Here is a 17,943-nt window from a genome sequence, read left to right as displayed (position 1 = left end):
ACTCGAGTTGATGGATCAGGGCATCACGTATGCCTCTCGAACGGCGATCAAGTCCCAGGTGCTGGCTGACTTCATCGTGGAATGGACCGAGGTCCAAACACCACTAGAGGTCATCGATCAAGAGTATTGGACGATGTACTTCGATGGATCCCTAATGAAGAAGGGCGTCGGTGTGGGGCTGGTCTTCGGATCGCCCCATGGGGTACGCATGAGGTACATGGTTCATCTCCATTTCCCCTCATCCAATAATGTGGCTGAGTATGAAGCACTCATCAACTGCCTACGCATTGCCATCGAGTTGGGCATTTGACGCCTCAACATCCGAGGCAACTCCCAGCTAGTCGTCAACCAAGTGATGAAGGAGTCAAGCTATCATGACGCCAAGATGGCTACATACTACCAAGAAGTCTAACGGCTAGAGGATAAATTCGATGGCCTCGAACTCAATCACATCCCAAGGCGCCTCAATGAGGCTATCGATGCACTTGCAAAGTTGGCATCCAGCCGAGAGCCGATGCCAACAGGTGTCTTCACCAGTGACTAACACAAGCCCTCGGTGTGCTATGAAGGGTCGAAGTAGGCCAATGATGGTCCATTCGATCCAGCCTTGGGGGCTAACCAACCGACGGCTCCATCTGGCCCCGAGGTCATGGAGCTTGAAGAGGATCCAGCAACAGAGCCCGACCCTCTAGTCAACTGGAGAACACTCTACCTCGACTACCTCCATTGTGACACGCTATTGACAGACAAGACGGAAGCTCGATGACTCACACGTCATGCCAAGTCCTTCGTTCTTGTAGAAGGCGAACTCTACAAATGAAGCCACACCGAGATCCTACTGCTCTGCATCCCCATCGAATAGGGGAAGCATTTGCTGAGCGATATCCACGGTGGGGTCTATGGTCACCACACCGTGCCAAGAACCTTGGTTGGAAACACATTCCGATAAGGCTTCTACTAGCCCACTACAGTAGCCGACACCGAGTAGATCATGCGCACCTACGAAGGGTTTTAGTACTATGCTCGGCAAACTCACCTCCTGGCCTAGGCACTCCAGATGATCCCCATCACGTGGCCCTTCATGGTATGGGGGCTCGATCTGGTTGGGCCTCTTAAGAAGGCGCTCGGAGGATACACCCACTTACTTGTCACCATAGACAAGTTCATAAAATGGATCAAAGCCCAGCCGATCTCCACAATCAAGTCCGAGCAAGCCATACTGTTCTTTCTCGACATTGTCCATCGCTTTGGAGTCCTAAACTCCATCATCACAGACAATGGTACGTAGTTCACCAGAAAAAAGTTCCTTTGATTCTATGATGAATACCACATCCGGGTCGATTGGGCCACTATCATGCACCCCCAAACGAATGGTCAGGTTGAGCGTGCAAATGGCATGGTCCTATAGGGCCTCAAGTCTAGGATCTTCAACCGGTTGAACAAATTTAGTGCACGGTGGGTCACCGAGCTCCCCACAGTACTTTGGAGCCTAAGGACAACTCTCAGCTGAGCCACTGGTTACACGCCTTTCTTCATCGTCTATGGTTCCAAGGCCATCCTCCCAACCGACCTTGACTATGGAGCACCAAGGATCAAAGCATATGACGAACAGGGAGTCGAGGCATCCCACGGAGATGCCATGGACTAGCTAGACGAAGCTCGTGACATCACCCTCCTCCGCTCGACTAAGTACCAGCAGGTGCTGCAACGATACCACAGCCGATGGGTGTGGGACCGAGCCTTCAATGTCGGGGACCTGGTTCACTATCTCGTGCAGAGCAACAAGGACCGCCACAAGCTCTCCCTACCCTAGGAGGGGCCATATGTCGTCACAGAAGTACTCCAATCAGACACCTACAAGCTGAAAACCATCGACGACAAGGTCTTCATCAATGCCTAGAACATTAAGTAGCTATGTTGTTTTTACCCCTAAATAAACGCATACTTTCTCTTATCAGTTTTGTCATCAAAATCCCTGATCTTTCGTGACATCCGACCCCTGCAAGTATGAGGGGTCAGACCTCACTCGGGGGCTGGTATGAGTATGTTTATCTTACAAACATTCTCTATGTTTTCCCTCTTTTCTCATGATAAGTCCTAAGGGTTAGGATTTTAGGAACAAACTCTGAGTATAACTAGTAGGATTGTGGGAAACCCACGCCCCAGCGGCTACGGTCTCCTTGCTCACCACATGATTAGGATTGGCTCACTCGCACTCCGAGCTCTTTGCGACCTTAACTATGGGAAGGGTCAGAAGGCACTGAACCTCTTTAACAAAAATAGGGAGAAGAGCTGAAAAGTTGTTTGCCGTAACAAAATTTAAGAACTTGTTCATTTTTGCACAAATTCATCGCTTACAAAGTGATTTCATCACAAAAAGGGACTGATGTATTCATGAATACAAAAGACTATTCACATGGGGGCTTCCCCACAACTTAAATGATTACATTTTCTGACCAATTCTACTCTAAAATTACTATGGCCACCGCGCCACGCTCTCCATCGGCAACGTCCTACTGCTCCATGGGATCCTTGAGGGCGCCATCATCTGCAACATCGAGCACCACATCGATGACCGTGGTGTCTTCACTAGGATGTCCAGGGACTACGTCATCATGATCAGCCACAACCCTGACAACGACACCTGGATAGGGGGCGCTGCCCATCGAAGAATGGCCGCCATGGCTGATGGATGTCTCTAACATCTCATCAAACTTCATGAACTGGCCGATCTGAGCGGCTGCAAGGGCGAAGCCCCCCATCAACGTAGTCCTAAGTGGCTTCCCCACTGACAAGGCTCGCCCGAAGAAGATTCACCGAAAGAGGTCCCCGTACGGCTCCATCTCGATGAAGGCCTCATAGACAGCGACAAAGTCGGCGACGCGCAGCACCCTCCAGTGCGCCTCCTCCTTCGGCAGAAGCGGCCCCTTCTTGGTGAAGGCAGCCAGCAGCATCTCATCTGCGTTGGATGAACTCCAGCTCAACATCGCACTCCAAATTCATGAACAGATCTATGAGTTCTTCTCTCCCTCACATTACCCTCTCTTACTTAGGAACCGTTGTGACTTGCGAACGCACTCAGCAAAAAGGAAAAAGGAGGAGAGACAGTAGCTCAAGAATAGGTGGAGGAATGGGACAAGAACCCCCTCCCTTCCCCTATTTAAAGAGGAGACATAGCAGTTGGAGAAAGGCGAAGGGTTGGGGCGAGAAACCCTCTCCCTTCCCCCATTCAATGCAGATGTGAATTCGATGCTGATGGGAATTCAAGGGGACATGTCTTGACCAACAGGACACACGTTGCTCAACGAGATGGCGCCTGGTCAAAAGAGACGTGGCCTAGGAATGACCCACCACTACCGCACGCCGGTGCGAGAAACAAGGCACGGGCGCACGTAGGCGGCTCTCCGCTTCCCTAGGCAGGACCTAGAAGGACCCAATGTCGGAACCTCCATCAAGGGGATACCAATGCCCCCCTGGGTCGATCAGACGGCCTAGGCGAATGCTGAATGAACGGCCACCGAAAGATAAGCACCCTTATTTACTTTATGTGTCAATTTTACTACCGATCCTCTGACCCCAGCAATGGTAGGGGCACGGACATCGCTCGGGAGCTACCAAGAGTGTCTACTCATTTAGACATTCTCTTCGCCTGACCCCTCCTTACGTTTTAAAACCGGAAGCACGGTGTGTGGGTTTAAACTTTGAATAAAGCGGGTCTTACCGCTAGACCCTACACCCCAGCGGCTATGGCATTTTTGTTCACCGACGTGATCAAATTCTTCGTCCCCGCACCCCAAGCTTTAGCATCCGCCTTCTTGGGAAGGGTTTGGAGGGGTCTACCTATGGAATCTCTTTCAAGGAGAAGTTGTTAGGTCACCCAAATCAATCAAACGGCTCGGATCGTTGTCGAGAGATAGAAACAAAAAATCGTGATGCTCGTGTAGGTTACGCCGACCCCATCACAGATGTTGAACCCGAACCCCACACGGACATGTCTAGTAAGAGCTTCTCGTCGCTCATGCCACCAAGGTAACATCACTTACCCTTGCTTTTGTTTCCATTATATTGTACATTCATTCCATATATTCAAGCGTTGCATATGCAATTGCCGCATCTCAATGCTTCGCATTGCGTCATGAAGCGATAGTTGCCTCATTCGATATGAGCGACAACTGACTAAGGTTCGAAGGCTAACCCATGAAGGGCTCGAGGGCACCTCATGTCAAACAGAGCCAGGGGAGAAAAACTGAGATGAGCCCCAGCAGCCTTGCCTGACCCTGCTCAGAAGTGGACAGGGGCATCTCGACCTTTCTCGTTCGATTCTAACCTCAAGCCAAACCCATAGAATCTGCATCGAGGAGAGGCCAACGAGCCACCTGAGCCTATCGAATGGCTTAGGCATCTACTGGGAGGTGGGTTAAGAAGTAGTGGAATACCATATGAGGGCTATGCCGACCCCGTCAGCAGATGACGGACCTAGATTCCATACGAACGTGCTCATTAGCGAGCTCATTGAGCGCGACACTCGAGCCGTCGAGGCAAGTGTTGTTAGCTCAGCCCCTCCGATTGTGGAAACTGAGGATAGGGTGACACATGAAACACGGTCAACCCCTATCAGACCCCAATGGTCTCAGGGGCTTGAGTCACCCGATCCTAGATCGAGAGATCGAGGTTCGAAGGCTGGCCCATGAAGTGCCTGAGGCCGCCTTGCATTGAACAAGAGCTAGGAGAGAAAATGCAGATGAGCCTCAACGACCTTTGCCCAACCTATATAGAGGCGGATAGGGTCATCTCAACCTTCTAGTTCAATCCAGCCTCTAGCCGAGCCCATAGAATCCCCATTGAGGGGGAATCTATTGGAAGACGGGTTAAGGAACAATAGAATGCCAACGCTATCGTGAGTGATGGGACCAGATTCCATTTGAACATTGAAAGGATGCCGCCTAGAGGGGGGGTGAATAGGCGTTTCTGAAAATTAACACCTTTAAATACGGAAACAATTAGAAAGGGGAGTTTCCAAAATGGAAACTCCAAATTAAGAGTACTACCACCCCTCACAAGTTAGCTGCAAAGTAAACAAGGTATAAAGAATATATCTAGAAGCTACAACCCTGCAACACCAAGTTAGAACAGAGAATAAATATTTTCAGTGCAGGCAGGAAATACCGGACATGTCCGGTATACACGATTTCTGCAGATCAGCCCCGAACTTGCTCCTTTCGATTTCTATCTTCAAACCAAACTGCAGGCACCTAATGGAGATGACAATATACACAGAGAACCGACAGCACAGCTAGAGCAACACAAATATCAAATGAAATGCGAATTAAGACACGATATTTGTTTTACCGAAGTTCGGACTCATTCGAGTCCTACTCTCCGTTGAGGGGGCTGTGGGCGACCCAGCGAAGGTCAGCCCTAGAGGGTACCACGAAGGTCACTCTAGCCGGAGTCTTTTCCAACTCCTTTTCCTCCTTCCACTAAATGATTCCGAGGTGGCAGAATCGACCGTTACAAACTTTCCGAGGCAACCACAATCTCTCGGTTGCTCTCCGGCGACGCCTAGCCATCTAGGACCAAAGAGTCCAAGAGTAACAAATGCGAATCACGAGATTGACAATATGCATAAGTGCTCAAGTGGTGGCTTGCTCTCTTTTTCAAATTCTTTCTCAACCCACAAATTGATTTTGCAATTTGGATCACACACTCACTAAGAGAGGGTTTAGGAGAGTTGACAAGGCTCAAAAACGTGTGTCTATCTTAGCAGAATCAGCAGCTTCCAAAGGTGGAGGCTTGGGGGTATTTATAGCCCCCTTGAAAAACTAGCCGTTTTATAGCCGTTGCAATACCGGACATGTCTGGTATGCATACCAGACACGTCCGGTATGACTCACACTGCGCCAACGGTAACTAAGTTACAGTGAAGTTGTGAGGTGTCGGAACTCCCGATGAATGCCGGGACTCCCGACTGTCGGAACTCTCGACTCACGTCAGAACTCCCGACCCTCAGCATATTTGAAAAACATGTAACTAAGTTAAGGTTAGTGAGATGTCGGAACTCCCGACGCACGTCGGAACTCCCGACCATCGGAACTCCCGACTTTTGAAAACTAGCCGTTGGCCTCTGGTCATCCATACCGGACACGTCCGGTATGAATACCGGACACGTCCGGTATGACCAGGACAGTGAACCCTCTAAGTCAGTTGAAGTGCGAGACGTCGAAACTCCCGACCCATGCCGGGACTCCCGACCGTCGGAACTCCCGACCTACGTCAGAACTCCCAATGAACCAACCCGAGAACAATAGTTTTATGGCTGCTGGACAAACACCGGCTGGACGAGAACCACCCGCACCAAATGGGTCATAGCCACCAGACCCGTAGAAACCACCACCACCTGTCAGGTCACTCCACCAATCTGTAGCATAGACGTCTGCAGTGCTGGGATGTGGCTGAGAGTGAGTAGGCACACGAGCCTGAAGTGGTAGAGTGTCAGGGTGCTCAGGTGCCTGCTGCTGCTGCTGTCGCTGTATGAACTCAACATACTCTCTATCATATCTAGCCTGCTGCTGCTCCTCAGTCTCAGGCTCACTGGCTGCCTCATCTAATAGAGGAGACCTAGGAGGATCAAGCTCAAGATTAGAAGCAATTTGCTTCAAGGTTCGAGTGTCCTTCCTCCTAGCCTCCCTCTCCTTCTGCTGCCTAGTCTGGATGTCACGGCACATCCCAAATATGGAGCTGAAAAGCCTGTGGATAGGCGAGGGAGAACTGCCACGGCATGAAGTAGAACGTGAAGGAGCACATGGTGAAGGTGAAGCTCCTGCTGGTGCACCACTCCTAGGTGCATCTGCCTCTAGTGCTGCGGCTGCTCCTCCTGGTCCTACTGGAGGTAACCCTGTCTCAGGCAGATCTGCAATAATCTTCAGGGCCTTATGAATCTTATCATACTCGAATGTGTGCCCTGTCACCTGCTCAATCATATGTATGATATAAGGAGCAAAACCACAGCCCTTGAGGGGCCTCTCTCCAACACTCCTGATCTCGAACCAAATAAAGTCAAACACGCTGAAGGGCCAAGCATCAGGTGCCATCCTGTGGAGTAGGTTCCTGGAATAATCTGCAATGTTGCCCTTGTCTCCACCCTTACAGTCAATAGTCTTCCTGAACATCCTGTCTAGGTATCTGTAGGTAGGGTGAAGACCTAGAACCTTCCCCACAGCTCCTCTCTCACCACTAGGAGGATACATATATGCGAGCTGCTTAGGGGGTAACACCTACTCGGTGTGGATCCTGTCCCTCTGGAGATCATCCTCTGAGAAGCCAAGCTGGGCGGCAAAAACATCATAGTCAACACTGTACCACTGGCCCTCAAGCATCCAGTGCATCCGCCGCTCATCCTCCTCAACAAACAGAGTAGCATAGAACTGAGCTACTACCTCTGTGTTCCAGTCATGCTGGAACTCCATGATCTCATAAACCCCAGTGCGCTGGCAAATAGCAATGGCATGATCAACTGAGGCCTTCTACAACTCTCTGATGTACTGCCAGTCAATCCACTGAGACCTGGCAATCACAGGGTTCCTGGTGAGAATCACACTGGAGTAGAAGTCCAGGTGAAAGGCTGTCTAGAAGTGGTGATCGTACTAAACCTTAGGTAAGCTCCTCGGATCAACCCTTCACTCATCTCTAGCCTTCCTAGTCATACCCTTTCCCCTGTAGTCAACTCTAGGAACATAGGAGGGCACATTGGGCAGACATGTCTCAAGAAGACCATAATGCATCCCCTGACCAGGCTGGTGCTGAACTGGAGGAACTGACTCCTCCTCCTCAATCTCCTGCTCCTCATCTGAGCTGTCATCATCTGATCCTCTGTCAGTGCTCTTCCTCTTTCTTTCATCTCTAGACTCCACTCTGAACTCATCAGTGTCTATGTCAGAAGAAGAGCTCCCGGACCCCTCTGCATACTGAACTACTGCACTAGAGGCAGCCCGGGTGGACCTCCTACTGGTCGGCTGAAATCCAGGATGCATATCCTGTCTCGCCTTCTTGTACTTCTCAAGTGCTGGATCATGCCTGTGCTTGGACCTCGGCTCCTGTCGTCCACTCATGGCTGCTGTCCTATATCCAAAGATTTCCAAAGATTTTTAGATACATGGTTTTACAAGGTTTTACAATCACCTCGACACACCATTGTCACAAGGTTTGCAAAACATAGATACAGAAGAAACTGTGCCTAATATACAATTCTAGGATAGCATTTGAATCAAAGGAAGCAGAGAGCCTGCTCTGCTGGGTCATACCGGACACGTCCGGTAGCATACCGGACACGTCCGGTATGGGCAACCAGCAACCCTAACCAGGGTTCCTTGATTCAAACCGGACATGTCTGGTATAAAGAATATATCTAGAAGCTACAACCCTACAACACCAAGTTAGAACAGAGAATAAATATTTTCAGTGCAGGCAGGAAATACCGGACGTGTCCGGTATGAATACCGGACGTGTCTGGTATACACGATTTCTACAGATCAGCCCCGAACTTGCTCCTTTCAATTTCTATCTTCAAACCAAACTGCAGGCACCTAATGGAGATGACAATATACACAGAGAACCTGCAGCACAGCTAGAGCAACACAAATATCAAATGAAATGCGAATTAAGACACGATATTTGTTTTACCAAAGTTCAGACTCGTTCGAGTCCTACTCTCCGTTGAGGGGGCTACGGGCGACTCAGCAAAGGTCAGCCCTAGAGGGTACCACGAAGGTCACTCTAGCCCGAGTCTTTTCCAACTCCTTTTCCTCCTTCCACTAAATGATTCTGAGGCGGCGGAATCAACCGTTACAAACTTTCCGAGGCAACCACAATCTCTCGGTTGCTCTCCAGCGACGCCTAGCCGTCTAGGACCGAAGAGTCCAAGAGTAACAAATGTGAATCACAAGATTGATAATATGCACAAGTGCTCAAGTGGTGGCTTGCTCTCTTTTTCAAATTCTTTCTCAACCCACAAATTGATTTTGCAATTTGGATCACACACTCACTAAGAGAGGGTTTAGGAGAGTTGGCAAGGCTCAAAAACGTGTGTCTATCTCAGCAGAATCAGCAGCTTCCAAAGGTGGAGGCTTGGGGGTATTTATAGCCCCCTTGAAAAACTAGCCGTTTTATAGCCGTTGCAATACCGGACATGTCCGGTATGCATACCGGACACGTTCGGTATGACTCACACTGCGCCAACGGTAACTAAGTTACAGTGAAGTTGTGAGGTGTCGGAACTCCCGATGAATGCCGGGACTCCCGACTGTCGGAACTCTCGACTCACGTCGGAACTCCTGACCCTCAGCATATTTGAAAAACATGTAACTAAGTTAAGGTTAGTGAGATGTCAGAACTCCCGACGCACGTCGGAACTCCCGACCATCGGAACTCCCGACTTTTGAAAACTAGCCGTTGGCCTCTGGTCATCCATACCGGACACGTCCGGTATGACCAGGACAGTGAACCCTCTAAGTCAGTTGAAGTGCGAGACGTCGAAACTCCCGACCCATGCCGGGACTCCCGACCGTCGGAACTCCCGACCTACGTCAGAACTCCCAATGAACCAACCCGAGAACAATAGTTTTTTGGCTGCTGGACAAATACCGGACATGTCCGGTATGAATACCGGACATGTCCGGTATTGCCAGACCAGCAAGAAATCAGTTAGCACTTTTGTCGCTCAAATACTCAAAACTCACATGGGTTGGCTTGAGCACTTATGAAACATTATCTATCAACATGATGCATCCCTCTTAATAGTACGGCATACCTATTAAACTCAAGATAAACAAAAATATGAATTTGTACCACTTGAGTTGTTCTCTTTTGAATTGATGCCATCCCTTTTAATCTTTATCAAGTAAGGGTGCTACCATGTTGATATTGATCTTTTCACTTGAGCTTAGCCATCTTGAGCATGTGACTTGATTCCATTCATCAAGTTTGAATAATCCCAAATGTATCAAGTCACTTCCATCAAATACTTCATTATAGATTTGATCCTTCACATCAATATGACTATCTTGGCTTGATTAGTACCTCAACTAAATGCAAGTACTTTCTTCTTCACCCTAGCTAGGTTCTTCGGCCGCCAAGCCGTCGCTTGCCCTTCACCCTTGCTTAGTACCTTGAAGCCTTTCCTTGCTATCTTCACCATTTCAAGCCATCAAGTCACATCTTGTGTTGAATCATCCATTCATGTATTGTTATCATTTTCATTTCAATCTAGCAAGCTTCAAATATGAGACCAACCCATATGCAATCCCTCATGTCTCATTAACTAATAATCACGAGCTTGCTTTCACATAGTACATGGAAATCCCACAATAATTAAGCCTTAGCATAAATTCCATTTGCATTGTTGTCTTGTGCTTGAACTAGATTGTTTATACAACAACACATCATTTTGGCTTTCATTAAGTACCTGTGAGATAACCTTTTACCTGTCCACACTAAGCAAACGGGTTAGTCCTTTAATCACGTTGCCATTTAATCATCCAAAACCCACTAAAGGGCTAGATGCACTTTCAAACATCCCCTTTAGTGAGCTCATCAAGCGCGTTAGTCGAGCTATCGAGGCAAGTGACGTTGCCTCAACCCCTCCAGTTGCGAAAACCATGGATGGGGCGATAGTCACAAAAACGAGCCATCCCTTGACCGAACCCCCTCCACATGTGGGGGCTTAGGGAAGGCCGAACTTGCAATGAGACCGAACGCACAATCATAGAATGATAGCTAAAATCCTAAGGAAGGGGTACGTGTGAATACAAAAGTAGTTTCGCTATCCTCTCTTCGGTCTCTAGTGACATCTGACCCCTGCAACCGCAAGGGGTCGGACCTCACTTGGGGGCTGATAAAGGTATAAATACCTCCTTTTTTCAAAATAGTCGCTACGTTGGACCTCTTCATCACGTTAAGGTTAGCGGCAAGGTTTGTGGGAACAAATAACTGAGCATGCCTGGTAAGACTGCAAAAAACCCATGCCCTGATGGCTATGGTAACTTTGCTCACCAGCATAATCAAAATTCCCTCTTATACACCTCGGGCCCTACGGCCTTAACAAACAGAAGGGTCGGATTGCATGAGCACCTTTTTCGAATGCAAAAAGGGAAGAAAGCAAGTTCAATCAAACTAAACAAAATTCCAAATTTGTTTAACAAAATGAAGTTGTGAATCTATTTTTAAAAAACAAAAGTGGCAACACTTGTCCACAGATTATAGATAAATGTCCATCAGACTCATTCAACTAACTACCCCTTCTCGGGGAGAACCATATCTTCAATTTCGCTCGCCATGGTTTTTGCAAAAGGAGTCATCATTGCTTATATGTCATCTAGCTCAGAGGGTTCATAACTAGGCACGAAACCAAAACTCATCACCTAAAAATCGATGTTGTCATCGTAATGCGAGCGGACGATGGCGAAGGCTTGGGTGATCCCTGAGCGAAGAGCTTTATTCTCCAACCGGCACACCTGCGCTGTGATATCTACGGTGTGGGCCATGAGTGAGCTGGTCCCCTCGGCCTGCACCACCTATAGGTCATTGTAGACTATGCCTAGGGCAACCTTTAGGATATTGAGCTCGTCACTCTCCACCTGAAGAAGACTCCTCGCCTCAGCGAGATCCATGGCTAGTCCGGCAGTAGCACCCTTGGCCTCTAGCTTTTGGGCTTTTGCGGTCTCTAGCTCGGCCTTAAGGGAGCTGATCCTCTATTGCGCCTTGTCACGCTCTCGGATGGCCTGGTCGTGCTCCCCGCAGGCCACGCCATGCTCTGAGCGGAGACTCTCCATAGTCTGGCATAGCTCATCTTGCTCCTTGCGTAGCCGGGCGACCGTCTCGGTGTCTAGTTTCACCCTATGCTCCAAGGCCATGGACCTCTCCTCGGCCGCCAGCCTAAGATCCCTCTCCTTCTTGGCCTTGGCTAGGAGGTCGATGATCCACTAGCGGGTCTTGACATCCCGCTGGAGCAGCTCATCCCGCTCCTTCCACACTCTGGCAGCCTCCTCTTGATCTTGAAGTGCCCTCTTCGATAGTTCATTAAAAGACTTCTTAGCATCCTCTGCATCCTAGAGGGCCTCGACTGCCCACCATCGAAGATTGTTTGCCTCCACGGCAAGGGGAGTTAGGTCGGCCACCCTCTGTCGGAGTTGGGTGGTCACATCCCTATGCAGCCATGCCTCATTGATGAGGCGGTCCCAATCCTCCTTGTGCTCACAAAGGAACTAGGATTTCTCTCGGCTATGAGCAATAAGAGACTGAAAAAAGATGGTGGTCAAAAAACAAAAATAGATGAAGAAAAAAGAGATCAAGAGGCAAGACCAAGTGAATTCCTGGATGGTGGGAATGATTACGTCTCAAAGGGCACCACAGGCCTAGTTCAGAGCTTCCATCGTGGCCGTGAACCCCTCGCTGAGCTTCTCCCGCTCCGTGCCCTCGGTGGCATCGTCGAGGGTGAAGATTTTCGACGACGGGTGCCATGAACTCACCCATCGGAGCGGGGGCTCATCCTGCATGGGTAGGTGGTGGCCCTCCAATGGCAGGACTAGGGACAACTCCCTACCGGTCTCCTCGGCAACCACCATGGTGTCCGAGGGTCCCTGGGCCATGACCCCCTCGGTCCCGCCCACGGCAGGTGTCGTCTCTAGGGCCACCGGTAGCACAGGACGTGCCGCTACCTCCAGCATCACCACCACAGCTTCTAGCTACGACCCATCCATTGTGGCCACCATCACCTCTGCCTCCTTCGATGGGACCTCGTCCGGCTACGCCATGCCCGCCGTGGTCGACGCAACGGGTGCGGTCGACAGCTCTGACCGCGCCGACATTGGGAGCAGCATCACTTCCATCACTAGTTGAGTGGCAACCTCCGAGGGTGCCCCCTTAGCCTCACCGATGGCTTGACCCACCTAGGGCAAGGGCACCACCATGGGTGGTGATAGACTGGCCGACGAGGCTATGACGCCGGCTCCGCTCTCGCCCAAAACAGGAGCGACATCAGGCGGTGGCCCTCGCCTTGCCTGAAGGGCGATGGTTTTCTTGGGCGCTAGCGCTATAGAAGTGCCCTGTCTAACCCATCTCCCGACATTGCAGAAGAAACAAAAGGCGTGAGTCACTATGAAAAATAGAGAAAAACAAAGAAAAATAGAGAAATGGGCAACTTATGTCGGCGCTGTTGGGCGGTGGAGACGTTTGGGGGGGGGGGACGAACCCCCAGTTCCCTGCTCCTCCTCATTGGGGTGGGACCGTTTTGAGCCCGTCCCCTGCTCCTGGGCCTAGGGGCTTGCCTCCCTCGTATCTAGGGGCACGGCGGCGGAGCCACTCCCCTCTCTCGACACCACGGGCGCGGCGGTGGATCCGCCCGCTCCCGCTGGCTCTTGGGGCATGGCGACGGGTCCACCTGCTCCCACTGGCACCTCAGGCGAGGTGGCAGATCCGCCCACCCTGATGATGCTAAGGACAGGCCGACGGTCTGGCCCATCTCCTCTAGCCTCATAGCCACACGTTCCCTCACATGGAACAAGAAGGGTCCCTGCATTGATGAGTGGGTACCTATCAGCGCATCCTCGCCTCCCAGGTCACCCCACTCAGTGTCTGTGACTACCTCATCATCTTCCTCATTGTCGTCGTCATCGTCATCACTGTCTATCTCCTCTCCTCGGTCCCGTGCCTGCAGCTTCTATTGTTTCTTTTTCCTCTCGACCTCTTTCATCTTCTTTTCCCACTTGGCCACGGTGCGATTTGCCACCATCACGAATGGGTCCTTCGGCAGCGGAGCCGCACGGTCCATAAGGATGAGCCTCTTTGGCTGGTCCTGCTATCTCAATGTCAGCATCAAGGAGTTGAGAGCTCAATTAAAAAGGAGGCACGGGGAAAGAGAATTTACGAAGTCGATGTACCCCAGTTTTGGCCACATTAGGAGGTGCCCTGGCACCAGATACATGAAATCAAGAATGATGCCGGCGTCATCCTTCGAAGGCTCCATCGCCTCCTTCATGCGCTGCGCCACATCGGATGAGGAGAGCGCTTCATCGACAAGCGTCGTCCCATCGAGTGATGCTCCGAGCACCATCATGTACAAGGGGAGCACACGACTCATCAGTGACGCCACCCTCCGCATATGGTAGGCACCGATGATCCCCGACCCCTTTACGCCCCTCTCCTTCAGAATTTAGAGGGCAGTGAGATGGTCCTGGATTTTCTTCTTGTCTTTATCTAGGACCCCCCACATCCTCCATGATTCCGGGACCTCTTCGATGAGGCATCCGGTGAACGCTGGCAATGGGGCAGCTGCGTCGTTCTTGACGTAGAACAAATGCGAACGCCACCCCTTATTGGAGGTCGATAGACGCATCGACTGGTACTCGTTGACCCGGTTGTTGCGGAGCAAGATGCCAGCGCATCCCATCGGCACGCTCAGCTCTCATTTCTTGTCCTACTTCTTCAAGAGAGTGACGGCAAAGAAATACCGCCATAGGTTGAAGTGGGGACTAATCCCCAAGAACCCCTCACACAGGGCGACGAACGCCGTAATGTGCTGGACCCCATTGGCAGTAAAGTGTTGTAGCTCTACCTTGTAGTAATTCAGTAGCCCTCGAAGGAACTTGTGGGTGGGGGTGGTGAATCCCCGCTCATGAAAGCGAGCGAGGGACATGACGTAGCCTTTGGGTGGCGATGACGTGTCTTCATTGCTGGGCAGCCACCACTCCTCGTTGGTGGTCCACGAGCAAAGAAGGCCGCAGAGAACAAGGCCCACCAGGCACTAGAGGGTGACATCGGATCTGCACCACGCCTCCATTAGATGATTGGGGTGGATGAATGCGAGCTTGACGATGGCTGTGATGCAGGTGCGGGAGGCTCAGGCGATTGGTGGCGGAGGTTGTAGACGCAAAGGCGAGGAGGCAAAGTACAGAACCTACGGGCGAACCCTTTGGTTTTATAGGGGCAACAGATGCGAGGAAGGCAACCATCCGCCTAGATCTCCGCGCTTGCCATGATTCGCCACCACGTCACCACACGGGACATGTGCCCCCAATCCCTATCCTTTCCCACCAAAGTCGCGTCGGACGTTTCACTTTCCCGGGCGGACCATGACTCTTTTCCCGTAGAAGGAAATATGGGTCAAAAAGCATTTCTCCGGCCCGCCTGGGCCCAAGAGTTCGAGGGCTGGCCCAATAGTTTCGACGGCTGTCCCAATGAGGGATGGGACGCGAGCGGTCAAAACTCAGGCGCACGAGCCTCAAGGGAGTCTCGATCCGCAATCGAGTCAGGCTGACCCTGGATGAATCCCAACGAACGGCATACCAGGGTTCCCTTTAAGCTATCCAGCTGTCAAAACACCAAATCTCACAACCATACTCGTGAAGGGTCCGAATTACCCATGGGTGATTTTATCCGAATCACCTGGGGGCTCGAGGGCTACACCCGACGGGTGCGCTCACGCGCACCCTCTGGTGAATCGATATACCCCCCAGGCGATTCTATCTGAATCACCCAGGGGCTCGAGGCTACACCCGACGGGTGCGCTCGCGCGCACCCTCTAGCTAATCAAAATACCCCCCGAACGATTCTATCCGAATCACCCCGGGGCTCGGGTGCTACACCCGTCGGGTGCGCTCATGCGCACCCTCTGGCAAGTCAAATCACACCCCGGGTGATTCTATCCGAATCACCTAGGGGCTCGGGGGGCTACTGTCGGGGACCGAATACTAGGGTACCTAAAGAGGTGGAACTAATAACCATCAAACACTGATGCTTCCGAACAGATAAGAGCGCAACTACACTTCTTGCCCATACGACCGAAGGTTGGCTGTGTCTCGCCCGGCCCCTAAGGGTTGGCTCTGCCTCGCCCGACCCCCGAGGGCTGGCTCCGCCTCTCCCAACGACCGAGGGCTGGCGCCGCCTCGCCCGACTCTGAGGGCTGGCTCTGCCTCGCTCGACGTCCGAGGGCAGGCTCCGCCTTGCCCGACGTCCGAGAGCTAGCGTCGCCTCGCCCGATGTCTGAGGGCCGGCTTCGCCTCACCCGACGACCAAGGACTGGGTCCGCCTCGCCCGACGCCCGAGGGCTGGCTCTGCCTCGCCCGATGACCCGGGATAGGTTCCGCCTCACCCGACATCCCGGGGCTGGCTCCGCCTCGTCTGATGACTACACCCTGCTCCTTCATAATGACGAGCAGAGGGTAGGACATGACACTCGATTCAACCGTAGTACCGAGGACCATGACCTACATGCCTACAGGAAAGTACCATCCGGATACGATGGGACGGGCGCTTTAAGCCTTTCCAGGCATGACAGAGCCCGAACAGTGTTGTAGGCGTCAATTTTTGTCTTATAGTGTTGTGGGCGCCGCCATCAGCCCTCGGACGCGGATCCTGACACAAGCATACGACAACCACTACGATCTAGGAGGGAACTCACATCACCTATAGTGATGAATGTATGGTCACTACCCCGTCTACTCCCCGTAGGGTCATGGCTCGGCACCCTGGCACGCCGCACCGTCCGTCGGAGTAGGATGAGACTTGACCACTTGCTGAACGAAGCCAGAGCACAGCCCTATTAGGATCAGCGAACGTGCTATCCCTGACACCGTCTGCCATATCAGCAGGGCTGGCTCAAGGGAAAAGAAAGACCCGACACCTGCGAAGGGCCTTCTCTACCTCTGGTTTTTTCTCTTTCTCCCATCTGTAATCCCTGCTCCCCTTGGTCTATAAAAGGGAGGGCAGGGCACCCCGCTAAGGGGGATGGATCAATTCGACACATATCACACACACAGCTGAGCAGCAACCAAGCTCTCAGCGTCCTTTCGACCTTTCCATCAGAGACTTGGGACCTGTCCCTCTCTCGGCCGTTTGTACCTCCTATTACGAACCTTTTTCAGTGCTAATAACACGAGCAGCAGCAAACTGAACGTAGGGACATTCTGCCCGAACCAGTATAAACCTTGTGTGCTTTAGCACACCATCCGGATCTAACGCGCAATAAATACAAATTTACTAGTTGGTGTTTACTCGAAACACCGACACTCCCCGACTGGGGGCATATCAATCCTTCGTCCATATTGGGTCCACACGTGCGTCATGTTTGTTTGGGTTTGTTTGGCTTATAAGACGTATTTTTTCAGCTCACAAACAGTATTTTTCTCTCACACCAAATCAGTCAATATTACTTTCAGTCATGACTTATCAGTCAAACAAGCCCAAACGAACAGGACGGTGGAAGGTGAAGCTGTGAAAAAGCTACTATTTTAAGCTTCATGCCACCTCAATCTCATGTGTCAACGGGTTTCAGGAGCTTCACCCATGAAGTTATTTGTAAAAAGAGTATTTGACAAAAAAAAAGTTACAATAACACATAAAGTTGTTGGTGAAGCTGTGCCTAACATAGGGTTACACGGGTCTCCAAAATTTTCTAATATGACCCTCTTTAAAAGGATATGTTCTATAAAATTTAAAGTCCAAGGCATCACATCACTTAAGTTGACCTAAGTATATACATCTGGCGGATGAGATGGCTTGGCATCACATCACATGCGTGCACCATCAGTCATGCCACTTCATGTGCATGCTTGGCTTGCTGCTAGGCCAAGGCGGGCAGTGGACTGTGTTAGAAGCATCCATACACGATTAGTTTATGGATGGACTGATCGGATTAGCTAGCTGAGCGGTGAAGGCAGTCTGGTTGTGATTTGATACGTTCTGGATGTATATGCGTACCGAGCTGAGAGCTGTAGTGCGCGCGTCGCGTGCACTGGAAGCCGCGAGCTGTGCGTGCGTCGCGTGCAATGGAAGAAATGCACAAAAGGAAGCACGAAAGCAGAGCATGCAGCTCATCGTCAGCAATGACGGAAACGGAAGGAACAGCACCTTCAGTTTTGTCAGTTCCTCAGCGTTGCGTACTCGCTCCGTTCC

Source organism: Miscanthus floridulus, chromosome 8 (genome assembly GCF_019320115.1).
Source record: "Miscanthus floridulus cultivar M001 chromosome 8, ASM1932011v1, whole genome shotgun sequence".
Lineage (NCBI taxonomy): Eukaryota > Viridiplantae > Streptophyta > Magnoliopsida > Poales > Poaceae > Miscanthus > Miscanthus floridulus.
This window is presented reverse-complemented; position numbering follows the sequence as displayed.